Here is a 24,632-nt window from a genome sequence, read left to right as displayed (position 1 = left end):
AGCTTTTTTTTTGTGGGGGTGGGGGAGAGTTCCAGATTTCCACTGCCCTTTGTGTGAAGAAGTGCTTCCTGACATCACCCCTGAACGGCCTGGCTCTAAATTTAAGGTTGCGCCCCCTTGTTCTGGACTCCCCCCACCAGAGGAAATAGTTTCTCTCTATCGACCTGATCAAATCCTTTAATCATCTTAAACATCTCAATTAGATCACCCCTTAATCTTCTATATTCAAGTCTAGTCTGAGCAACCTGTCCTCATAATTTAACCCTTTTAGCCCTGGTATCATTCTGGTCAATCTGCACTGCAGTCCCTTTTTGTGGATGCACAGCATTTGCAGAATAATAAACCTGACCAGTTCTGAAACCTGTTAATAAGGGAGACAGGAACCTAATAATATTCTAATTTGGTGTGCAAAGGTTAGGTAGTGACGTAAGAAAACTACTAGGCACTTGGTCTAAGCGTCAAACAAAGCTTTAATCAACTGTTTTACAACATGGAGGTCTAGTTGTGTCCTTCACTAGTTCCTGTTAAAGAATGTCCTGAGCAAGCTGGGCCCGTGCCCGAGTATTGATACTCTCCCTGGACAGCGCCACCAGCAGGCCGCCCAGTATTATTTCATAAGTCATTTCCACATGAATGACAAGATTCATGTCAGGTAGTGTGATTTTTTTGTACTTTCAAGAAGCATTTGACGAGCAATGCCGGAATGGGTTCATCAGAGTAGCTGAAAAAGAAAAGAAAGAAAGAAAGAAAGTTGAGTCCTCTGGACCAAGAAGGCGCCAAGTTTCAAACATACTCAGTGCGAAATTAGCTAATTCAGAATCACCTACAGGAGAAATAACTCCACCTGTGTGATGCTAACTATAGCCCACACTGTGAGTCCCCAGCCCAAATACAGGAGGAGAGTCTTTGCACAGGCCTGCCATGTAAAACCCTGCTTGTCACAGAAATAGAAATCAGAAGATGCCAATCTTATAACCAGAACCCTAGAATTGCTTGGAATTCCCTGACACTCCCAGTGCAGTGCTGAGGGAGTGCCTCATTGTCAGAGGTGCCGGCTTTCAGATGAAACTTTAAACTGAGGCCCCATCTGCTCTCTCAGGTGGACGTAAAAGATCCCATGGCACTATTTCAAAGAAGAGCAGGGGAGTTATCCCCGGTGTCCTGGGGCCAATAATTATCCCTCAACCAACATCACAAAAACAGATGATCTGGTCATTATCACATTGCAGTTTGTGGGAGCTTGCTGTGCGCAAGTTGGCTGCCCCGTTTCCAACGTTACAACAGTGACTACACTTCAAAAAGTGCTTCATTGGCTGTAAAGTGCTTTGGGACGTCCGGTAGTCGTGAAAGGCGCTATAGAAATGTAAGTCTTTTTTTAAAGGACTGTATAATGGACAACAGCCAAACTCTGCACTAGCAGGAAGTTGGCGCCCTGAAGAACCCTCACTCCAGGTTCACCCAAAGCTTCCGATTGGTTGCTGGAATGTGCGAACTATGCTTCAAGCTGGTAAACTGGCACAATTGATCAACGAGATGAACTTTATCGACATGTTGGGCGTTAGTGGATGTCATTAACCAGGAGCTGAGCCCATGAGGATTGCAAAGGAAAAGAAAACTATATTGTACTCAGGAATGCCAGGCTTTTCTCGCATACTTGTACATCTTTACATTGCACTGCAGAGAACCTAATGTACCCTGACTGGTTGCAGCAAATACCACAGGAATGGGCAGGCATAATATGCAAACGTCTGTTGTATGCAAACATGTAAATAATTGAATATGGAAATGCCGCCACAGCCCTACAAGAGGAAACTGGATCGCACGGCAGCAAGTTTTATGTTGGATCCATTCAAGGAAAATCAAAAACCACCTGCTCTGGGAAAAAGCATAACAACAACAGCAACAGCTTGTATTTATATAGCGCCTTTAACATAGTAAAACGCCCCAAGGTGCTTCACAGGAGCATTATCAAACAAAATTTGACACAGAGTCACATAAGGAGAAATTAGGGCAGATGAGAGATATGTTTTAAGGAGCGTCTTAAAGGAGGAAAGTGAGGTAGCGAGGCGGAGAGCTTTAGGCAGGGAATTCCAGAGCTTAGGGCCAAGGCAGCTGAAAGCACAGTCGCCAATGGTTGAGCGGTTAAAATCAGGGATGCTCGAGAGGCCAGAATTGGAGAAGCGCAGATATCTCGGAGGGTGGTAGGGCTGGTGGAGATTACGGAGATAGGAAGGGACGAGGCCATGGAAGGATTTGAAAACAAGGATGAGAATTTTAAAATCGAGGCGCTGCTTAACCGGGAGCCAATGTAGGTCAGCGAGCACAGGGGTGATGGGTGAACGGGACTTGGTGCGAGTTAGGACATGGGCAGCTGAATTTTGGATGACCTCAAGTATCCGGAGGGTAGAACACGGGAGGCCAGCCAGGAGTCAAGTCTAGAGGTAACAGAGGCATGGATGAGGGTTTCAGCAGCAGATGAGCTGAGGCAAGGCGATGTTACAGAGGTGGAAGTAAGCGGTCTTAGTGATGGCGCAGATGTGTGGTCGAAAGCTCATTTCAGGGTCAAATATGACATCAAGGTTGCAAAGTCTGGTTCAGCCTCTATATCACCAATTGTCTCCCCCACTATATCATACACTCGCCATTCATAGCAAGAAAAATAATGTCATAGCAACCTGAATTGTCCTCAATAATGGAGCAAAGTGCAATTAAATGAAAAGGCGGCTGAGTAATGTAGGTGCTCTAGGATACACATTAACATAAGAACATAAGAACATAAGAAATAGGAGCAGGAGTAGGCCAATCGGCCCCTCGAGCCTGCTCCGCCATTCAATAAGATCATGGCTGATCTGATCCTAACCGCCAATCTACTATCACAGAACCATCTCCTGAATCTAACAGAATTAGACACACAAAATAGGAGCAGGATCAGGCTACACGGCCCCTGGGCCCGCTCTGCTACCCACAGGGCCATGACCGATCCGAATTTAGACTCATGTCCAAATTCCTGCCCGCTCCCCGTAACCCTTAATTCCCTTTACTTCTAGGAAACTGTCTATTTCTGTTTTAAATTTATGTAATGATGTAGCTTCTACAGCTTTTTGGGGCAGCATATTCCATGGACCTACCACCCTCTGAGTGAAGTAGTTCCTCCTCCTCTCAGTTTTGAAAGAGCAGCCCCTTATTCTAAGACTATGCCCCCTAGTTCTAGTTTCACACATCATTGGGAACATTCTCCCCGCATCCACCCGATCCAACCCCTTCACAATCTTATATGTTTCAATAAGATCGCCTCTCATTCTTCTGAACTCCAATGAGTAGAGTACCAATCTACTCAACCTCTCCTCATATGTCCAACCCCTCATCCCCGGGATTAACCGAGTGAACCTTCTTTGTACTGACTCGAGAGCAAGTATGTCCTTTCATAAGTATGGACACCAAAACTGTACGCAGTATTCCAGGTGCGGTCTCACCAATACCTTGTACAACTGAAGCAATACCTCCCTATTTTTATATTCTATCCCCCTAGCAATGAAAGCCAACATTCCATTGGCCTTTTTAATCACTTGCTGCACCTGCATACTAACCTTTTGAGTTTCGTGCACCAGGACCCCCAGATCCCTTTGTACTTCAGTACTTTCCAGTTTCTTGCCATTAAGATAATAACTTGCTCTATGATTTTTCCTGCCAAAGTGCATAACCTCACACTTTCCAGTATTGTATTCCATCTGCCAAATCTCTGCCCACTTACTTAACCTGTCTATGTCCCCTTGCAGGTTTTTTATGTCCTCCTCACTCACTACTTTCCCTCCCATCTTAGTATCATCTGCAAACTTTGATATGTTACACTCGGTCCCCTCCTCCAAATCGTTAATATAGATTGTAAAGAGTTGGGGACCCAGCACTGACCCCTGCGGAACACCACTAGTTACTGATTGCCAGTCTGAGAATGAACCATTTATCCCAACTCTCTGCCTTCTGTTAGATAGCCAATCCTCTATCCATGCCAGAATATTACCCCCAATCCCGTAATTTTTTATCTTAAGCAATAATCTTTTGTGTGGCACCTTGTCAAATGCCTTTTGGAAGTCTAAATACACTACGTCCACTGGTTCCCCTTTATCCACCCTATATGTTACTTCCACAAAGAACTCCAGCAAATTTGTCAAACATGACTTCCCCTTCATAAAACCATGCTGACTTTGTCCTATTAAATTATGATTATCCAAATGTCCTGTTACTGTCTCCTTAATAATGGACTCCAAAATTTTACCTACCACAGATGTTAGGCTAACCGGTCTATAGTTTCCAGCCTTCTGTCTACTGCCCTTTTTAAATAAGGGTGTTACATTAGTAGTTTTCCAGTCTGCCGGGACCTTTGCCGAGTCCAGGGAGTTTTGGAAAATTATTACCAATGCATCCACAATCCCTACCGCCACTTCCCTCAAGACCCTAGGATGTAAGCCATTCGGTCCAGGTGATTTATCCGCCTTGAGTCCCATTATTTTACCGAGTACCACTTCTTTAGTCATTTTGATCGTGTTTAGCTCCTCCCCCCCATAGCCCCCTGTTTGTCCAGTGTTGGGATATTCTTAGTGTCCTCTACTGTAAAGACTGATACAAAATATTCATTCAGTGTTTTTGCCATCTCCATATTTCCCACCATTAATTTCCCGGTCTCATCTTCTAAGGGACCAACATTTACTTTAGCCACCCTTTTTCTTTTTATACTGTATAACTATAAAAACTCTTACTATCTGTTTTTATATTTTTTGCTAATTTACTTTCATAATCTATCTTCCCTTTCTTAATTAATCTTTTTGTTATCTTTTGCTGTCTTTTAAAGTTTTCCCAATCCTCTATCCTCCCACTAGATTTGGCTACCTTATATGCCCTTGTTTTTAGTCGAACACTATCCTTAATTTCTTTACTTAGCCACGGATGGCTGTCTTTTCTTTTACACCCTTTTCTTCTCAGTGGAATATATATTTTTTGGAAGTTGTAAAATAACTCCTTAAATGTACACCACTGATCATGTATTGTCTTACCCATTAATCTATTTTCCCAATCCACTCTACTCAATTCCGCTCTCATACCTTCATAGTCTCCTTTATTCAAGCTTAGCACGCTTGTTTGAGATCCAACCTTCTCACCCTCTAATTGAATATGGAATTCAACCATGTTATGGTCACTCATTCCAAGGCGATCCTTTACTAGGACATTTTTAATTAATCCTGTCTCATTACACAGGACCAGATCTAAGGTTGCTTGCCGCCTGGTCGGTTCAGTTACATACTGCTCAAGAAACCCATCCCTAATACACTCAATGAACTCATCCTCAAGGCAGCCCTGCCCAATTTGATTTGTCCAATTAATATGATAGTTAAAATCCCCCATAATTATAGATGTTCCCTTATTACAAGCCTCAACTATTTCCTGATTGATACTCCGTCCAACAGAGTTGCAACTGTTCGGAGGCCTATAGACTATGCCCACTAGTGTTTTTTCCCCCTTATTATTCCTTATCTCCACCCAAACTGTTTCATTATCCTGATCTTTTGACCGAATATCATTTCTCTGTATTACAGTGATTCCTTCCTTTATTAACATAGCCACCCCACCTCCCCTTCCTTCCTGCCTGTCCTTCCTGATCGTTAAATAACCTGTTATGTTTAATTCCCAGGCATTGTCACCCTGCAGCCATGTTTCTGTAATGGCCACAAGATCATACCCATATGTAGTTATTTGTGCCATTAAGTCGTCTATTTTGTTACGAATGCTACGTGCATTCAGATAGAGAACTTTCAAATATGTTTTGTGACACTTAGTTCCTGCTTTTGCCCTTTTTATTAATTTACCTTTTACTCCATACCTTCTGCCCCTTCGTGACACGCTCTGGTTTTTAATTTCCCCACTGCTACCTAAGTCTATGACCTTCTCTGTTGTCATTTTTATTATTTGCTCTCTAGGAACTTATAAATATCTTACTAGCCCAAAGAGTTTGGTGTTCACTGCAAAAGCATTAAGGACCTTAATCCTCGATCATTTTATTTATTCTTCCTTAATGTTTATGAGGAGATTATTAGATTGCACAGCAGAGTACTTATTTCAGCAAATTAAAAGAAAGACTTGCATTTATTATTAATTAAAACAGCATCAATATCTACTTCAATGACTTTGTGAATAAGGCTTGTTAACAATTCTCTTAGTAATGCTGCTGAACAGAAGTGCAACTACATCTTCAGGAGCCAATTCCTAAACCTGATCAAATATTCGAGTGCACACCACGAAACATCTGAGGGGACACTCATGCAATAAAAAGCTGCACAATTGCTTGTGGTCTCACACAGCGCCTCCGGCAAGTACAATGTAATTCTTCTCTGATGAACACACATATCGGTTAATGCACAAAAGGCAGTCTTTAACCACAAAACAACACTTTCTTCAACCTTCAAAACCGCAAGAGCAAACTGCCAATGCTATGACACCGAGTGCAACTCACTTCACTTTGGTTCCTAATAAATTGGTTGCACAATCAGTGGGAATGTATCATCCACTTTGCAGATTCTACGGTAATTTGGCCCTTTTTATGTCTAAAAAAACACTTCCTCGTTTCATGGTAATTATGAAAAATAATCTGTTCCAATTGTAAATCTTTCTGAATTACTGTATATGCGTCCAGGTGTTAGAAATCCCCTTAGTAAGCAGAGTACTGAAACGGCGCACCATAAACTGCGAGCACTGCAGGAATTTTTTTGTAGAGGTGGTGTATGACTGAGAGGGTGCGTCCCTTTAAATGACTTACATGCAGCTCATCACCAAACATTAGTCATGTTTTTAGTTGCGCACAGTGTAATGTTGCAAAGCACTGATTCCCTCGGGTCCTTTTATTTATTGGGGAAACACTCGGTGTGTTACAGGCTGAAGTGCGTGGAAGGGGCTGGGAGAGCCTCTTAAGCTGTGAGAGTGAAGCTCGAGTTGGTGATTCATCAAATGCCATCTGGATCCCAAGGCGTATTACTTTCTTGGAACACAATCCAGACCCTGAGTTACTCTCCGTAATACAGAGAAACAGGCCCTTTTTCCTATGTTCAGCTTACTGCTTCCTGCTTTCAGTTTTTTTGGGCAAAGAGGTTGGCCTGGCAGATAATGATGGATGGGTTGGCTCCTGTTTGAATTTTGCTTGACTGTTTTTTAAAAAAAAAGGCTCGTTGCGGTGCTAATGGTGGGAAATGAAACAACAAGAGAGCACATTCTACTGAGGGATGTTAGCGCTGGGAATGGAAGGCTTGCCCATGTCAGAGATGCGGGAGTTAGTTATATTTCTTAGGGCTAAAGGGATCAAGGGATATGAGGAGAAGGCAGGGACAGGGTACTGAATTTGGATGATCAGCCATGATCTCATTGAATGGCGGAGCAGGCTCGAGGGGCCGAATGGCCTACTCCTGCTCCTATCTTCTATGTTTCTATGTTAGCAGCATCGAACACACAAAAACCAGGGCAGGTATTTCACAGTCAGGTGTGGAGTACAGGTCTGCCCACTCTTCCCAAAACAAAGTGCTTTAGCACTACTGCCAAGACATGGGCAACGTGGCATTTTCATTTCCCACGCCATTAAGTGGCATCTCTGAGTGAGATTATTACCAATTTAGTACCAAATTGTGGATCACTTCCTTACCATGCTCTACCGGTGCTGGAGTGAGACTGCCCAAGCTCATTGTATTCAGGGACTCTCCAGTCAGCCGGCAGGGAATTTTATTCCATCTGTCTGGGCTGGATTCAAAAACCCAGGACTCCAAGGTGACAGGACGTCATGCTAATGCACATCTGCAACCTAGGCGCCGGAGTTTAGAAGAATGAGAGGGGATCTCTTGGAAACTTATAAAATTCTAACAGGACTGGACAGACTAGATGCAGGAAGGATGTTCCCGATGGTCGGGGAGTCCAGAACCAGGGGTAAGCCATTTAGGACAGAGATGAGGAGGAATTTCTTCACCCAGAGAGTGGTGAACCTGTGGAATTCTCTACCACAGAAGGCAGTAGAGGCCAATTCATTAAATATATTCAAGAAGGAGTTGGATATATTTCTTAAGGCTAAAGGGATCAAGGGATATGGGGAGAAAGCAGGGACAGGGTACTGAATTTGGATGATCAGCCATGATCTCATTGAATGGTGGAACAGGCTCGAGGGGCCGAATGGCCTACTCCTGCTCCTATATTTCTATGTTTCTAGTCCCTCTGTCCTCTGCTTGTACACCACACGATTAGGCCTGAAGTGTATTTCTCTTTCACCGGGGAATGGCATAGCTTCAAGAGATAATGGGGTTGATTTTCTTTTGTGTTATGCCACATGTGCATCTACTTCTGGGTTGTAATGCGGAGGAAAACGGAGTCAAGACCCTGTGCCAAACCTCCGCCCTGTTTGAACTTATTGCACATTGCCGATCATGGGTCCGAAGGGGGCTGAGTCATTGTGCCTAAAAAAAAGTTTCAAGTGAATTAAATTTAAAACTCACAAGTCAGGGCTTTCTGTCAATTTTCTCCATCTTTGCTGGTCACAGGTCATGTGCTGAGGCAGAACAACAGGGTGTTCTGCTTAGTAATGCTACGTTGTGAGCAAGGGATGCGGGGGCGGGTACATTTTAACTCTCAGTGGGGGCGGAAAATGGGTGGTTGCAGATTGGTCGCCCGTTATACACGCTGCCCGCTTTTCCTTTCCGTTGAAGTCTCTTCTTAGGCAGTCCCTCGGAGCCGAGGATGACTTGCTTCCACACTAAAAATGAGTTCTCAGCTGACTGATGAGTCCAATGTGGGACCTACAGTCTCTGTCACAGGTGGGGCAGACGGTGGTTGAAGGGGCGGGTGGGTGGGGTGCTTGGGTTGACGTGCGCTCCTTGCGCTGCCTGCGCTTGGCTTCCGCATGCTCCCGGCGAAGAGACTCGAGGTGTTCGGCGCCTTCCCGGATGCTTCTCCTTCACTTTGTGCGGTCTTGGGCCAGGGGTTCCCAGGTGTCAGTGGGGATGTTGCACTTTTTCAAGGAGGCTTTGAGGGTGCCCTTGAAGCGTTTCCTCTGCCCACCTGGGGCTCTCTTGCCGTGTCGGAGCTCCGAGTAGAGCGCTTGTTTTGGGAGTCTCGTATTGGGCATGCGGACGATGTGACCTGTCCATCAGAGCTGATCGAGCGTGGTCAAAGCTTCGATGCTGGGGATGTTGGCCTGAGCCAGAACACTGACATTGGTGCGCCTATCCTGCCAATGGATGTCTGTTGAAGTAAAGCCCTGATGGTGTCACTATTGTGAGGCCACCATTGCAAAGCCTCTTGCCTCAGACAAAACAGCCGGTTGCAAATCTCTTCAAGATGTTTGAAGTAAACAGACGAACATAAGACAAGAAGCTAGTTGCTGATTTTATTTATGTGTTGCTCATGGGAAGAGCCTGTGCATTCCCCGAGTTATACAATCTCTCTAACCTGTAGCATGTAATTTTGTTGTACGATACCCCACGACTTGCAAGTGCAGCTTCAGCAATCCTCCAGTACACACAATAATGCATCTGCTAGAGGCAGGTGCCCCATTGTATTTGTGCTTGGCTGGTGGATATGAATGCCGTAAAAGAAGTCATAACCAAAGGCAGTGGCAGATATCTTTGGTCACCCAGGGGCCAGCTCTTAAACTTTCTGGGTATCTGCAAATAATGGTGGCAAGGTGGACTGGTATAAAATGAATGACTCGTCGTGACTGTTGCCCTGCGACTTGGACACTAACTGACAGTAACCAATGTCGATGGTCAAACACAAACACTGATTGAGCAAAAGGCCTTGCAGTTCATGTCTGGGGCATTCTTGTTCACAAAAGCACAAAGGGCTAATTGGTCATCAATGATCCCTGGACTTTTGGGAATCCTGCCACTCAGTAGTGATTTAGGACTCTGGTTTCCTGTTGTCTGGTGTCCATGGGGAAAATGATGCAGTTGTTTGCAAGGCATCAAGCAGCTGTTTTATGGAGAAATGCCCTGCCGACCGATTGATGTTGACGTCCCCACCGGCACTCTGGAAAAAGCCGACAGCAAGAAAGGTTAAGAACGATGTCACTTTGACTACCACTGGCAGCACCATACCTTTCTTGGCATTGGGTTGCTGGCCGTCCGACAGTATGCCCCACAGCTCTGTCACTGCCTCCCCGGTGAATTGAAGCCTCTGAAGGCACTGCTTCCTCTGAGAGGTCCAGGTAATTCCTTTGCGGCGTATACAAGATCAAGGCAGGTAGGTGCTTCGCCTCCGATGATGATACCTCAGTTCCTGAATGTGCTCTTTCTCCTTCGCCCCTCTCCTCCAACTAGCGCATGTACAAAGGGATTCCAACCACCACACCCACTGCGCTCAGGGGGCTGGTGCCAGCATACAACTTCCCAGCTCTTAATGGCAGCTTTTGCCCGCAGTGCAGTCTGACCGCAAGAGCAAACTGTAAACGTTTTCTTACCACAATGGCCACAGATCGACTCCTCACACTCTACTGATGCCTGTCTCTTTAAGCATTATCTACTTAGAGGGGGCAGTGGGAGAAATAACAGTTGGCTTAGAGGTTTTAAATGGTTTCACATTTTGTTCCTTACTTATTGTAATCTGTATAATTGAGAACAACGCCTCTGTAATCAGGGTCATCTTCAAAATGTGGCACATTAAATGTAGTAAATATTCGCCTCAATCACTCCCCGTCCCTCCCTCACAATGTTTAGTTGCTTAACCTCAACCTCATTGTTGCCTGCTTCACAGAAGTCTCAGCCTTGTTTTCTTCTGTTACTTAGATCCTTCCTGGTCTTTCATTGACCCATCCATTCTGTTATCTTCGTCATACCCATTTAAGAACATAAGAAATAGGAGCAGGAGTCGGCCATTTGGCCCCTCGAGCCTGCTCCGCCATTCAATAAGATTATGACTGAGCCTCCACAGCCCTCTGGGGTAGAGAATTCCAAAGATTCACCACCCTCTGAGTGAAGAAATTTCTTCTCACCTCAGTCCTAAATGGCCGACCCCTTATTCTGAGACTGTGACCCCTGGTTCTAGACTCCCCAGCCAGGGGAAACATCCTCCCTGCATCTACCCTGTCAAGCCCTGTAACAATATTGTATGTTTCAATCAGATCACCTCTCATTCTTCTAAACTCTAGAGAATATAGGCCTAGTCTACTCAATCTCTCCTCATTTGCATTCATTCTCTTCCACCCATTGGTTCGCTGGGCTATCTCCGTTTAATCTTGTGCGTTGCCTTTCAGCTTGTTTAAGTTTTTCTTACCCTCAGTTCCCAGTGTCATCGCAGCTGTGTCAGTCTCTCTGAACACAACTTCTGTTTCCAATTAGAGTGTTAACAGCTTTTTCCTCTTAGAATCATAGAATCATTCAGCAGAGAGGGAGGCCATTCGGCCCATCCTGCCTGTGCTGGTTCGTTGGTAGAGCTCTCCAATTAACCCCCTCCCCTGCTCTTTCCCCATAGCCCTGTAATTTTTTTCCCCTTCATGTATTTATCCAATTGTCTTTTGAATGTTACTATTCAATCTGCTTCCACCACTCTTTCAGGCTGACAACAGCTCGCTGTAGAAAAAAATGTTTCCTCATGTCGCCTCTGGTTCTTTTGCCTCTTCTTTGCTGAAAGTAGGGACACCCGGTTCCTCTGTTGCATAGCCCAAGTATCCAGACTCCATTTGCAAACCTGGGCAGCGAGTATTAGTGGTCATTCCAACAGGAGCTGGAGAGGCAATTAGAAGCTGAGCCAGCTCCTTTCCTCACGTGACTTGGTATTGCTTCAGTTGTACAAGGTATTGGTGAGACCGCACCTGGAATACTGCGTACAGTTTTGGTGTCCATACTTAAGAAAGGACATACTTGCTCTCGAGTCAGTACAAAGAAGGTTCACTCGGTTAATCCCAGGGATGAGGGGATGGACATATGAGGAGAGGTTGAGTAGATTGGGACTCTACTCATTGGAGTTCAGAAGAATAAGAGGCGATCTTATTGAAACATATAAGATTGTGAAGGGGTTGGATCGGGTGGATGCGGGGAGGATGTTCCAGATGATGGGTGAAACTAGAACTAGGGGGCATAGTCTTAGAATAAGGGGCTGCTCTTTCAAAACTGAGATGAGGAGGAACTACTTCACTCAGAGGGTGGTAGGTCCATGGAATATGCTGCCCCAAAAAGCTGTAGAAGCTACATCATTACATAAATTTAAAACAGAAATAGACAGTTTCCTAGAAGTAAAGGGAATAAAGGGTTATGGGGAGCGGGTAGGAATTTGGACATGAGTCTAGGTTCGGATCGGTCATGGCCCTGTGGGTAGCGGAGCGGGCCCAGGGGCTGTGTAGCCTGATCCTGCTCCTATTTCGTGTGTCTAATTCTGTTAGATTCAGGAGATGGTTCTGTGATAGTAGATTGGCGGTTAGGATCAGATCAGCCATGATCTTATTGAATGGCGGAGCAGGCTCGAGGGGCCGATTGGCCTACTCCTGCTCCTATTTCTTATGTTCTTATGTGACAGCCACAAACATGCACTTGGCAAGACATGCTCTTTCTTTTCTACCAAAGCAATCGGCGTCCTCATGATGCGCTCACGTTCCACTCTCAGCACCAGTTGCACACTGCATCCGATTCACGCGCAATCACAGCTTCTGCATGCCGGCAATTTGCCTTGAATTCAGGAACAACGGCGGAAAAATTCAAAAATAACATCAGAAAATGCTGGAAGCGGTCAGCAGGCCAGCCAGCATCCGTGGTGAGAGAGGAACAAGTCAACTTTTCAGCTCTGGGACCCTCCATCACCCGAAACGTTCTTCTGGGACCTGAAACATTAAGGGCTCGATTTTCCAAGCCCCGAGGAGGCGGGTTTGGAGGCGGGAGTGGTGGGAAAATTGCAGAATCGGGGGGCAGGAACCCATCCCGCCCCCAACCTGCCTCCGTGCCAATGTCCCAGGAGGCGGGTACCCGACCTGTGCTGGGAGCCACCTCCCCGAGGCGGGAAGGGGATTAGTGCCAATTAACTGCCTGTTAACAGGTAATTAACAGGCAGTTTTTTGCTTAATCCCTATTTTTAGCCCTGAAGTGTGGGCTGTCCGATGGCTCTGAACCACGCCAAGTTAGCGAGGCGGACCATCGGTCTGAAGGGGTTGGAGGGGTCGAGATGTCCGTTGTGCAGGTGAGTGATGGGTGCACGTGTGCAGAGGTAAGTGTGTGAGGTAAGTGTAAAGTGTTTTAATAAGTTTTACTTACCTTTACTTCTTCCTGCAGGCTTCCTTCCTTCAGGTCTCGGGAGCCCCTCAGCTCACCGGCACAGAAAGCAGAATGGCCGCTGAACTGTCAAAAGCTGCAGCCTCTGCTTTCTGGTCTGGAGAGATCTCTAACTGAGTCTGAGTAGAAGGACTCAAGTTAGAAGACAGATTGTCCGTGTTTGACAGCTTCACAGAGCCGTCAAACACTGACTTTTCATCTGTCAAAAGCTCTTGACAGATGAAATGTCAATCGCTGACGTCACCAGTAACCAGGTGTCCCTTAATTGGCCTGCTGAGTCCGCTGGGCGGGGCTTAACAAGGTCAATCAAGGGAAAGTAGCGTGGGTTGGCCACAAGTCGATGGAGGCCAAAAAGTGGGAGTCCCGCCTCCAAAAGCTCCCCATTGACAAAATCGAGCCCTAACTCTCTGTTTCTCTCTCCACAGATGCTGCCTGACCTGCTGAGTGTTTCCAGCATTTGCTGTTGTTATTTCAGATTTCCAGCATCCGCAGTATTTTGCTATTGCATTGGTGGAAAAATTCAGTTGGTTAGTGCCTCCCGTTAGCGCCAGCAGTTTACGGGGCATGGCGAATCCAGCGACGTACGCCAAATCAGGACCTCCCCTACCCACCCGTTTTGCGCCGCTGGTACGAGGTAACGCCGGGGACTTGAACGCCAGGCAGATCGTGCTGTCGGTGAGCGCGGGGATCAATTGAAGCATCCTCTAACAATATAGACACGATCAGCTAATGCAGCACCGGTGAGACACTGAACCTGTGTCCTTCCTGGTGGGCATGGTTGGAGTATCAGGCCAGTTGTTGCGCTCATCCACCGAATCATCAAGAGAGCTATAGAAACATAGAAACATAGAAGATAGGAGCAGGAGTAGGCCATTTGAGCTCGAGCCTGCGCCGCCATTCAATGAGATCATGGCTGATCATCCAAATTCAGTACCCGGTCCCTGCTTTCTCCCCATACCCCTTGATCCCTTTAGCCTCAAGAAATATATCCAACTCCTTCTTGAATATATTTAAATGAATTGGCCTCAACTGCCTTCTGTGGTAGAGAATTCCACAGGTTCACCACTCTCTGGGTGAAGAAATTCCTCCTCATCTCTGTCCTAAATGGCCTACCCCTTATCCTTAGACTGTGACCCCTGGTTCTGGACTCCCCCGCCATCGGGAACATCCTTTCGAACGTTTCGTCCCGATCCACGAGCGGGCATGTTATAAAGCGCTGGAAATGCACTGCAGTCGGGCGACCCCCGTCGTGCCGAACCACAAATAACCCTGACAGTGGACACCAGGAGACCTGTGACCTGTGACCTGCCTTGTCCTCCGGCTGGAGAAGAAAAAGTAAGGATATCAGAAAGGGTAAAAGTTTGTTGGTCCCTCCTTCCCTCCCTCTCCGCCCCAGGCTATTGGGGGGAGCTTTGCACAATGTACGGGGCAGCCGCATTCATTGTGAATTTCCTGCCTGCCCTCAGACAGGCAAACAGCTGGCGGCCCAATCAGGGCGGCTCGACAGGCGTGCCAGATGATATTAATACTCAGCAATATGTGTTGCTTGCAATTGAGATAAGCGTGACCAGTTTGCGCGCTGCCATTTCTACTGAAAGCACCAACGAGGGTCTCACGGCGCGCATGTGTTTCAGCTCCATGTTCAGGAGCAGTGGAACGCCGCAGCACTGGACTTGGCTTGACAGCGAGCACAGTCAGTGCTCTCTCTGCATGCAGATGGCACATGACAGACAATATGCCTCGAAAGCTGCAAAGGACATTTGGCGCATAAAGGGGTGACTGATTGCCGTGTCTGTTGAATTTGCAAATGTCCGCACGGGCTCGGCCATTAAAGCTGCCGTGCACATTTTGCAATGAACTACCTGTCACTTTTAGAAATTCAGAATCCAACAGCTGGTAATCTCTCTCTCTCTTTCTGCCTCTGCACTCGGGCTGATTTAGAAGCAGCGACATTAATAAAATGTAATTATACCCAGCAGAATAGAAATAACTTCTAAAAGAATGGTGGGAGAAAAATCGTTTCATAATTGGCATTATTTGGAAACAGATTGTTGAGAATTAAGTTCTGATTTTTAAAAATGCAGTGTGGGAACAGACTGCCCTTTTGCCCACTTTGTTCTCGATTTGTCTGAATTTCATTATATTCATTAATGCAATTGACTGTAAGAATAATTTGATGGAATGTGAGTGTGTCATGGTGTGTGATTAGTGTGCATGGCCTCCCACCATCTCACTGCAAATACCCAACATCTGATATGCCTCTAACTAGTGTCTCATGCTCTCTCTCACCAGCTTGCTGTAGGATGAAAGGATAATTACTAGACCTAGCCCCTTTAGGGCTACCCTGGATCAGGCGTATTCCTCAGACATTCACTTTCAACTAAAGTTTGAGGTAACCGAATCCTAAAGAAGCTTAATTGGGCCTAAAGGTCCGGACTATCTCTCCCTAAAGGAAAGGAACAACCTGAAAATGTTACCGTCCTCCAGATAGCACTTTTAATAAGTTTAGCCAGACTGTAACGTTCCGGATATTATGAGGGTCCGGAAAACTCCCCCAGAATTCTGCAACTCCTCACCAAAGAGTGTACAGAGATTGAGTTCATGAGTTTGATACAGAAGTCTTATGTGAGACAATTCTAAAAATATATAGGTTTATTAAAGAACCGACATGTAATTTACAGTCGGTGAGTCAATCGCAACATTAACAGTTCCAAAAAGAGAAAGCTTACAATTCTATTATCAGAGAACCTTTCTCGCAAATCTTAACTTCACTACAGTTTTACAGTTCTTAGTTTTCTACAGGATATCCACCAAAATCAAATACCTTTGATCCCCGAGGTACAAAGAGTTGAAGACTTACAGAGCCACCTCTGAAGCCGAGAATCGTTTTGCCCCTTTAAAGCGAATCTACTATCCCAGTTGAGAGTTCAATATTTATACTCTTTTCCAGTGGTATTTCCTTTAAGGTTTTCTGTTGATGTAAGCTAATTATCTCCAGTCATTTTTCTGCTGACCCCTGCAATTCTTACAGTCACCTCAGCTGGTAGCATTACAGAATTATGTCTCTTGGTGTTCGAAGTTTACCATAAAAAACGGTGTGACATCAGGTGTGTTTTACTTGATGTCATTTTTACGAAGGCAGATGTTTCTTATTTTTATGTGCTTCTTTACGAAGTGTAAATTAGAACACCTTATCCAGGGTGAACCATTGTTTGATTCTGAAAGGTTCAGACTACCGGAGCCTTTAACCTTCCGTTTCAATAAGGTTATTGATTCAGTGTCAACAACTATCTTATCTCTATAGCCAGAATGCTTTCACAGCTTTTTCATCGTTAGGTTTCTGGATTTCCAGACCCAGTTTGTCATGTTTTAATAAGCCCAGAAGTCTTTCATAGAATGGTGTATTTTTCTGAATAGGTTATATGGCTTATCCCTTCACAAGGAAAGCCGATCCACATGTATTGTTTTCTCACCAATTCCCCCCTCCTCCCCCCCTCCACTTCTGACTCATGCCGGGTCATATTTCCACAGGCAGCCGATGGAGAGAATGGACTTGATGGGTTGTGTCACGTTTCTTGTTCCATATCTTCTTCTGATTGGAACAGAATACTCCCCCTGATATTTGTACCTTTTGATCTAGCCATTCTTCAAGTTTGAGTTGAGGCAGTGAGTGGTGGCAGCTTGTTGTAACTGTGGAGGGGAAGGCCATCCCAACCTAGATAGACAGATATCTGTGGTTGGTAAAATGTTGGAGTCCATTATTAAGGAAGCAGTAACAGGACATTTGGATAAGCATAATTTAATCGGACAGAGTCAGCATGGTTTTATGAAGGGGAAGTCATGTTTGACAAATTTGCTCGAATTCTTTGAGGACGTAACAAACAGGGTGGATAAAGGGGAACCAGTAGATGTGGTGTATTTGGACATCAAAAGGCATTTGACAAGGTGCCACACAAAAGATTACTGCACAAGATAAAAAATCACGGGATTGGGGGTAATATACTGGCATGGGTGGAAGATTGGCTATCTAACAGAAAACAGAGAGTTGGGATAAATGGTTCATTCTCGGGTTAGCTATCAGTAACTAGTGGTGTTCCGCAGGGGTCAGTGCTGGGACCCCAACTCTTTACAATCTATATTAACGATTTGGAGGAGGGGACCAATTGCAACATATCCAAGTTTGCCGATGATACAAAGATGGGAGGGAAAGCAGTGAGTAGGAGGACATAACGAACCTGCAAAAGGACATAGACAGGCTAAGTGAGTGGGCAGAAATTTGGCAGATGGAATATAATGTTGGAAAGTGTGAGGTTATGCACTTTGGCAGAAAAAATCAACGAGCAATTATTATCTAAATGGAGAGAAACTGCAAAGTGCTACAGTACAAAGGGATCTGGGGGTCCTGGTGCATGAAACACAGAAGGTTAGTATGCAGGTACAGCAGGTGATCAGGAAGGCCAATGGAATCTTGGCTTTTATTGCAAGGGGGATGGAGTATAAAAGCAGAGAAGTCTTGCTTCAGTTATACAGGGTACTGGTGAGGCCACACCTGGAATACTGCATACAGTTTTGGTTTCCATATTTAAGAAAAGATATACTTGCTCTTGAGGCAGTTCAGAGAAGGTTCACTCGGTTGATTCCGGAGATGAGGGGGTTGACTTATGAGGAAAGGTTGAGTAGGTTGGGCCTCTACTCATTGGAATTCAGAAGAATGAGAGGCGATCTTATCGAAACATATAAGATTGTGAGGGGGCTTGATTGGGTGGATGCGGGGAGGATGTTTCCACTGATGGGTGAGACTAGAACGAGGGGGCATAATCTAAGAATAAGGGGCTGCCCTTTCAAAACTGAGATGAGGAGAAACTTCTTCACTCAGAGTGTAGTAAATCTATGGAATTTGCTACCCCAGAGAGCTGTGGAAGCTGCGACATTAAATAAATTTAAAACGGAGATAGACAGTTTCCTAGCTGATAAGGGAATTAGGGGTTACGGGGAGCGGGCAGGGAAGTGGACGTGAGTCTAGGTTCGGATCAGCCATGATCCTATTGAATGGCGGAGCAGGCCCGAGGGGCCGTATGGCCTACTCCTGCTCCTACTTCTTATGTTCTTATGTTCTTATATTTGAGCTATAGGGGAGTCATGGGTTATGGGGAACAGACAGGAAAGTGGTGCTGATGCCAATTGAATGGTAGAGCAGGCTCGAGGGGCCTACTCCTGCTCCTATTTCTTATATTCGTATATTATATATATTCTGTCATTCTCCAACCCCTGTGCAAGGGCAACATTATAGTGATTGGCAATAGGAACCATGGGTGGTTTTCCCAAGGTGCTGAAGTTATTTGTAATACTCTCTCCACTGTTACCAGTTGAAATCAGTTAAGTACAAAAAACAGGGACTGAAGCAGGCATCTTTCTAGTCTCTGTAACTCCCTTCATCTACTCACTGACCCACTGGGGGCTTTTTGGAGACGTGCTATTGTCAGGAAGCTCTCCAGAAATTTCAATATCTTTTGAATGAAAACTAAAATACACACAAAACCAACAGCAGCGTGCATGTGACAGGAATAGCTTGAGGACGGCTCTCCGTGCATTACAAAAGTCTGCCTTAAAAGTGTCAGCAGTGGTTCAGTGGGTAGCGCACTCAGCCTCTGAGTCAGAAGGTCATGGGCTCACAGTCCCCACTCCAGGGACTTGAGCACATAAAGCTAGGCTGACACGCTCCCAGTGCAGTGCTGAGGGAGTGCTGCACTGTCGGAGGTGCCATCTTTCGGATGGGATGTTAAACCGAGGCCCTGTCTGCTCTCTCAGGTGGATGTAAAAGATCCCACGGCACTATTTCGAAGAACAGCAGGGGAGTTCTCCCCGGTGTCCTGGCCAATATTTATCCCTCAATCAACATCACAAAAACAGATTATCTGGTCATTATCACATTGCTGTTTGTGGGAGCTTGCTGTGTGCAAATTGGCTGCCGCGTTTCCCTCATTACAACAGTGACTACACTTCAAAAGTACTTCATTGACTGTAAAGCGCTTTGAGATGTCCGGTGATTGTGAAAGCGGCTGTAGAAATGCAAGTCTTTCTTTTAAATTATCATTCTCAGGAATACTCTCTGTGCATGTGTGTTCATGAAATCACTGATATCTGCTGCAGTGTGAATAGTTAAAAAAATATATTAGTAATTACAGTTAAGAGCGTATTCAGTGGGGTTGACTCCATTTAAAAAAAGGAATGGAGTAAATACTTTGTTAAGGAGATTGAAGTAAGAATAAGGACAGACATGATAATGAAATACTTCACAAATCAAGATGAGTTCTGTTCTTCAGGAGATTGGATGAGTGTGCTTACACAAGAACAGTTACTTCACTTCAAAAAGTCATTTATTACGTAAAGCACTTTAAAATGCTTTGATGTGATACGGGACTACAGAAATGCAAGCATCTCATGAGTCATCTGTGGAGTGCAACTGGTCAGAGTTTACTAGTGTGGAGTTAAGGTTGAATTTGCTTGATTAACTTTAAGAGTCCGAGAGATTTTTTTTGGTGGTTACACCTATGGTTTGTTGCATCCCATAGGGGATTGAATTGTTTAGAGTCTGTGATAGGGCAAATTGCATATAATTTGTGGAGAGAGTGGGCTTGATAGGTTGAATTGCATATTTTGTTCCCGGTTTCCTCATGATTAGAATAGAATACTCTCCCAATATTATTAATGCTATTTATTTTTTTGTGTGGCAATTTCCTCTTGACGGTATTGCACGAATTTCCATGAGCACTAGTCACCATGGGCGGCCGTGCCTTCAGCTGCCTGGGCCCTAAGTTCTGGAATTCCCTCCATAAACCTCTCCGCCTCTCTGTCTCTCTCTCCTCCTTTAAGACGCTCCTTAAAACCTATCTCTTTGACCAAGCTTTTGGTCACCTGCCCTAATTTCTTCTTACGTGGCTCGGTGTCAAATTTTGTCTGATAACGCTCCTGTGAAGCGCCCTGGGACGTTTTACTACATTAAAGGCGCCGTATAAATACAAGTTGTTAATCTTTATGTGTCTCACCCAAATGGCCATTATCCATGTCATAGCATTTACAATGAAGGCCGACTACCTTATTCCACGAGCCATCACAATCGTACCCATCCTGTTCACACAAAACCTTCAAGTGGGAGTCACTGGTATCGATTGTGTGTGGGACCCCTGGCTGATCTTTCTCCCCAGCCCCAGCCCAGAGGTACTGAGACTGATGGCCGAGTGGAAGATTTCGTCTGAGTGCTATTTGTGGCAAAATCAAGAGCAAGCTTTTTCTAAAGGGGAGCTCGTAATAGAACTTTTTTCAACTTTCTCGCCATTGGACTTTCTGTTCAGAGAAGTGGTGGAAAAGCTGAAACAGTAGATCTAGCAGTTAGTCTTATGGTTGATAAGTACCGTCCCATGGCTGTTTACCAGGTGCCTGGTTACTTAATATTTTGAAAACAGCCAAACCTCTATCGAGCCTGAAGAAAGAAAAAAGTGGCTCAAATTGGTTTGGCAAGCAGTTCATTCATACTTCAAACAATGGTGGGAAATGGACATCCTGTGAGGGATTCCCTCCACAGGTGCCGGGGGAGAGAGTCTGCTCCATTGTTTGGTTGAGAAAATGGGTGTTTTACGGAGATGCACAGAGCTGTTTGTAGTGTACATTAATGATTTAGATATGAATGTAGGAAATATGATCAGTAAGTTCGCAGATGACACGAAAATTGGTGGAGTGGTAAATAGTGCGGAGGGAAGCCTCAGGCTACAGGACGATATAGACGGGTTGGTCAGATGGGCAGAACAGTGGCAAATGGAATTTAACCCTGAAAAGTGTGAGCTGATGCATTTTGGGAGGACTAACAAGGCAAGGGAATACACAATGAATGGTAGGAACCTAGGAAGGACAGAGGATCAGAGGGACCTTTGTGTGCATGTACATAGATCCCTGAAGGCAGCAGGACAGGTAGATAAGGTGGTTAAAAAGGCATGTGGGTTACTTGCCTTCATTAGCCGAGGCATAGAATATAAGAGCAGGGAGGTTATGATGGAGCTGTACAAAACACAGCTGGAATACTGTGTGCAGTTCTGGTCGCCACACTATAGGAAGGATGTGATTGCATTGGAGAGGGTGCAGAGGAGATTCACCAGGACGTTACCTGGGCTGGAGCGCTTCAGCTATGAAGAGAGACTGGACAGGCTGGGGTTGTTTTCTTTAGAGCAGAGAAGGCTAGTATGCTATGGCGTTTCACGTGCTCATCTAAATGCTTCTTGAGGGCTCCTGCCTCTACCACCCTTTCAGGCAGTGAGTTCCAGATTCCAACCACCCTCTGGGTGAAACAGTTTTTCCTCAAATCCCCTCTAAACCTCCTGCCCCTTACCTTGAATCTATGCCCCCTGGTTATTGACCCCTCTACTAAGGGGAAAAGTTCCTTTCTATCTACCCTATCTATGCCCCTCATAATTTTGTACACCTCAATCAGGTCCCCCCTCAGCCTTCTCTGCTCCAAGGAAAACAACCCCAGCCTGTCCAGTCTCTCTTCATAGCTGAGGCGCTCCAGCCCAGGTAACATCCTGGTGAATCTCCTCTGCACCCTCTCCAAAGCAATCACATCCTTCCTATAGTGTGGCGACCAGAACTGCACACAGTATTCCAGCTGTGGTCTAACCAGCTGTGTTTTGTACAGCTCCATCATAACCTCCCTGCTCTTATATTCTATGCCTTGGCTAATGTAAGCAAGTATCCCATGTGCCTTTTTAACCACCTTAACTACCTGTCCTGCTGCCTTCAGGGATCTATGTACATGCACACCAAGGTCCCTCTGATCCTCTGTCCTTCCTAGGTTCCTACCATTCATTGTGTATTCCCTTACCTTGTTAGTCCTCCCAAAATGCATCACCTCACACTTTTCAGGGTTAAATTCCATTTGCCACTGTTCTGCCCATCTGACCAACCCGTCTATATCGTCCTGCAGCCTGAGGCTTCCCTCCTCGCTATTTACCACTCCACTAATTTTCGTGTCATCTGCGAACTTACTGATCATACCTCCTACATTCATATCTAAATCATTAATGTACACTACAAACGGCAAGGGACCCAGCACCAATCCCTGCGGTACACCACTGGACATGGACTTCCAGTCACAAAAACAACCTTCGACCATCACTCTCTGCCTCCTGCCACTAAGCCAATTTTGGATCCAATGTGCCAAATTGCCCTGGATCCCATGGGCTCTTACCTTCTTGACCAGTGTCCCAACATAAGACTTTAAAAAAGTTTTTAAAAAAAATTCCACTCATTTATAATGGCCCAGTAATTCCGTTCCAAACGCGTGAGTACGGTCGGGGTACTCACGCGTCTGGCCGGAGGAAATGCCGGTTTTCAGCATGCACAGCGCATGCGGGGAAAACCGGCATTTCCTGTCCTCTGAACGAAGGGGTTCAGAGGCACAGCGCGTGCGACTGCACAGGCAGCGCGTGCGCAGTGAACTTCGTCGATTTCATTCATGGATTCAGTGAGGTTAAGTCCTTACAACTTACACATGAAAAAAGCATGTGTAAAGTTGCTCCAGAGGCTGCGGAGGAAGATATATTTTATCGTGGAACTTCTGAAAGGCAATGTTTTGTTTGGGAAAGGGAGGAAAGTTATTTTAAGAAATGCTGAGGTAAGTTTTAAAGTTTAATTTTTTTTTTTTAAACGGGTTTTCAGTACTGTAGGTAGAAGGAGCAATTGTGGCTGTGTGAATTGAATTTGCTGTGTTTATTAAATGTGAAAATGACTGTTCTAAAATGAATAATGTAACATTTCCAACATTTTTAAGAAAGAAACTTTTCATCAGTAATATATTCTTTTAAGTAATTATGTATGTATGTCCGTATATATTCCTTTACGTATATGTATGTATGTATATATTCCTTTACTTATGTGTATGAATGTATGTATTTAATTATGATTTTCCAATAAGTTACTTTCTCTGAAAGTCATAATTAAATACATACATTCATACACATAAGTAAAGGAATATATACATACATACATATACGCAAAGGAATATATACAGACATACATACATAATTACTTAAAAGAATATATTACTGATGAAAAGTTTCTTTCTTAAAAATGTTGGAGTCATTTTCACATTTAATAAACACAGCAAATTCAATTCACATAGCCACAATTGCCCCTTCTACCTACAGTACTGAAAACCCATTTTAAAAAACAAAAATAAACTTTAAAACTTACCTCAGCATTTCTTAAAATAACTTTCCTCCCTTTCCCAAACAAAAATATTGCCTTTCAGAAGCTCCACGATAAAATATATCTTCCTCCACAGCCTCTGGAGCAACTGTACTCATGCTTTTTTCATGTGTAAGTTGTAAAGACTTAACCTCACTGAAAGCATGACTGAAACCGGCGAATTTTACTGCGCATGCGCTGCCTGTGCAGTCGCACGCGTTCTGCCTCTGAACCCCTTCGTTCAGAGGACAGGAAATGCCGGTTTTCCCTGCATGCGCTGTGCATGCTGAAAACCGGCATTTCCTCCGGCCAGACGCGTGAGTACCCCGACCGTACTCACGCGTTTGGAACGGAATTACTGGGCCAACATTTTACATGTCAATAAAATGAAAAATTTAACAATTGCACGATTTGCCCCCTCGCACCTGTGACTGAGGGTCCAAGGAGGTGCATTGCGCAAGAGGTCATCGTCGTACGTATCCTCACACTGTTCCCTTTCGGGAACTGTATGAAGTGGTGGAAGGATTCCTGGCCACGTTAACACTCCTTCCGTGACCATAACCATCTTCATACCAGCCATTAGGGTGGTTAGTCCTATGGCGTGAGGGTTTTACGGGCTCCCACAACCCATCTGAGGGGGGGGGGCCACCCACACCCACGGACGCAAGTATCCCGCTGGATGTCCACCCAGAATTTATAGTTGGAGTTCCGACTCCACTTGCCGGGACTGTCTGGAGCGGGGTTCAAAGCCCTACTCCTTCTGGCCCAGCGGCGGGGATGCTTACCGCTACGCAAAAGGCCCACTCCACGCAAAAGGTGACACCCATACGTTTCCTGCGCCTTTTCCCTCCCCGTGACTGGAGCCCTATGTTGCCACTTGAAAGGCCAAGCTATCATCTGTCCTTTTTGCGGCGCTTTGGACTTCTCATTACCAATGATGAGCAGGCGCTGCGCCTCCACCTCATTGAGGAGATTGCTGAGGTCATCATTAATTCAATTGTGAGTTCTTTTAATGCTGTGAATTGTGCTCATTCCAGCCATTTCACATTGCTAATCGGAGTGGGCCTTTGGCGTAGCGGTAGGATCCCCGCCGCTGGGCCAGACGGGGTAGGGTTTCCGAAC

At 45.2% G+C, this 24,632-nt stretch overlaps 1 long non-coding RNA gene across 1 annotated transcript in view; it reads right to left on the bottom strand.

The window, feature by feature from the left end:
- Positions 1 to 478: 478 nt before the first annotated feature.
- The window catches only part of LOC147112255 (uncharacterized), a 106,168-nt gene continuing 82,014 nt past the window's right edge, over positions 479 to 24,632 (bottom strand). The window contains exon 3 of the long non-coding RNA XR_015079469.1: positions 479 to 721. This is a non-coding gene — a long non-coding RNA (uncharacterized LOC147112255). The remainder of the gene's footprint in view (positions 722 to 24,632) is intronic.

Source organism: Somniosus microcephalus, chromosome 9 (genome assembly GCF_052327205.1).
Source record: "Somniosus microcephalus isolate GS21.2 chromosome 9, FLI_Smic_1.0, whole genome shotgun sequence".
NCBI lineage: Eukaryota > Metazoa > Chordata > Chondrichthyes > Squaliformes > Somniosidae > Somniosus > Somniosus microcephalus.
Note: the sequence above shows the minus strand (reverse complement) of the source record. Positions and strands in the feature narration are given on the sequence as shown.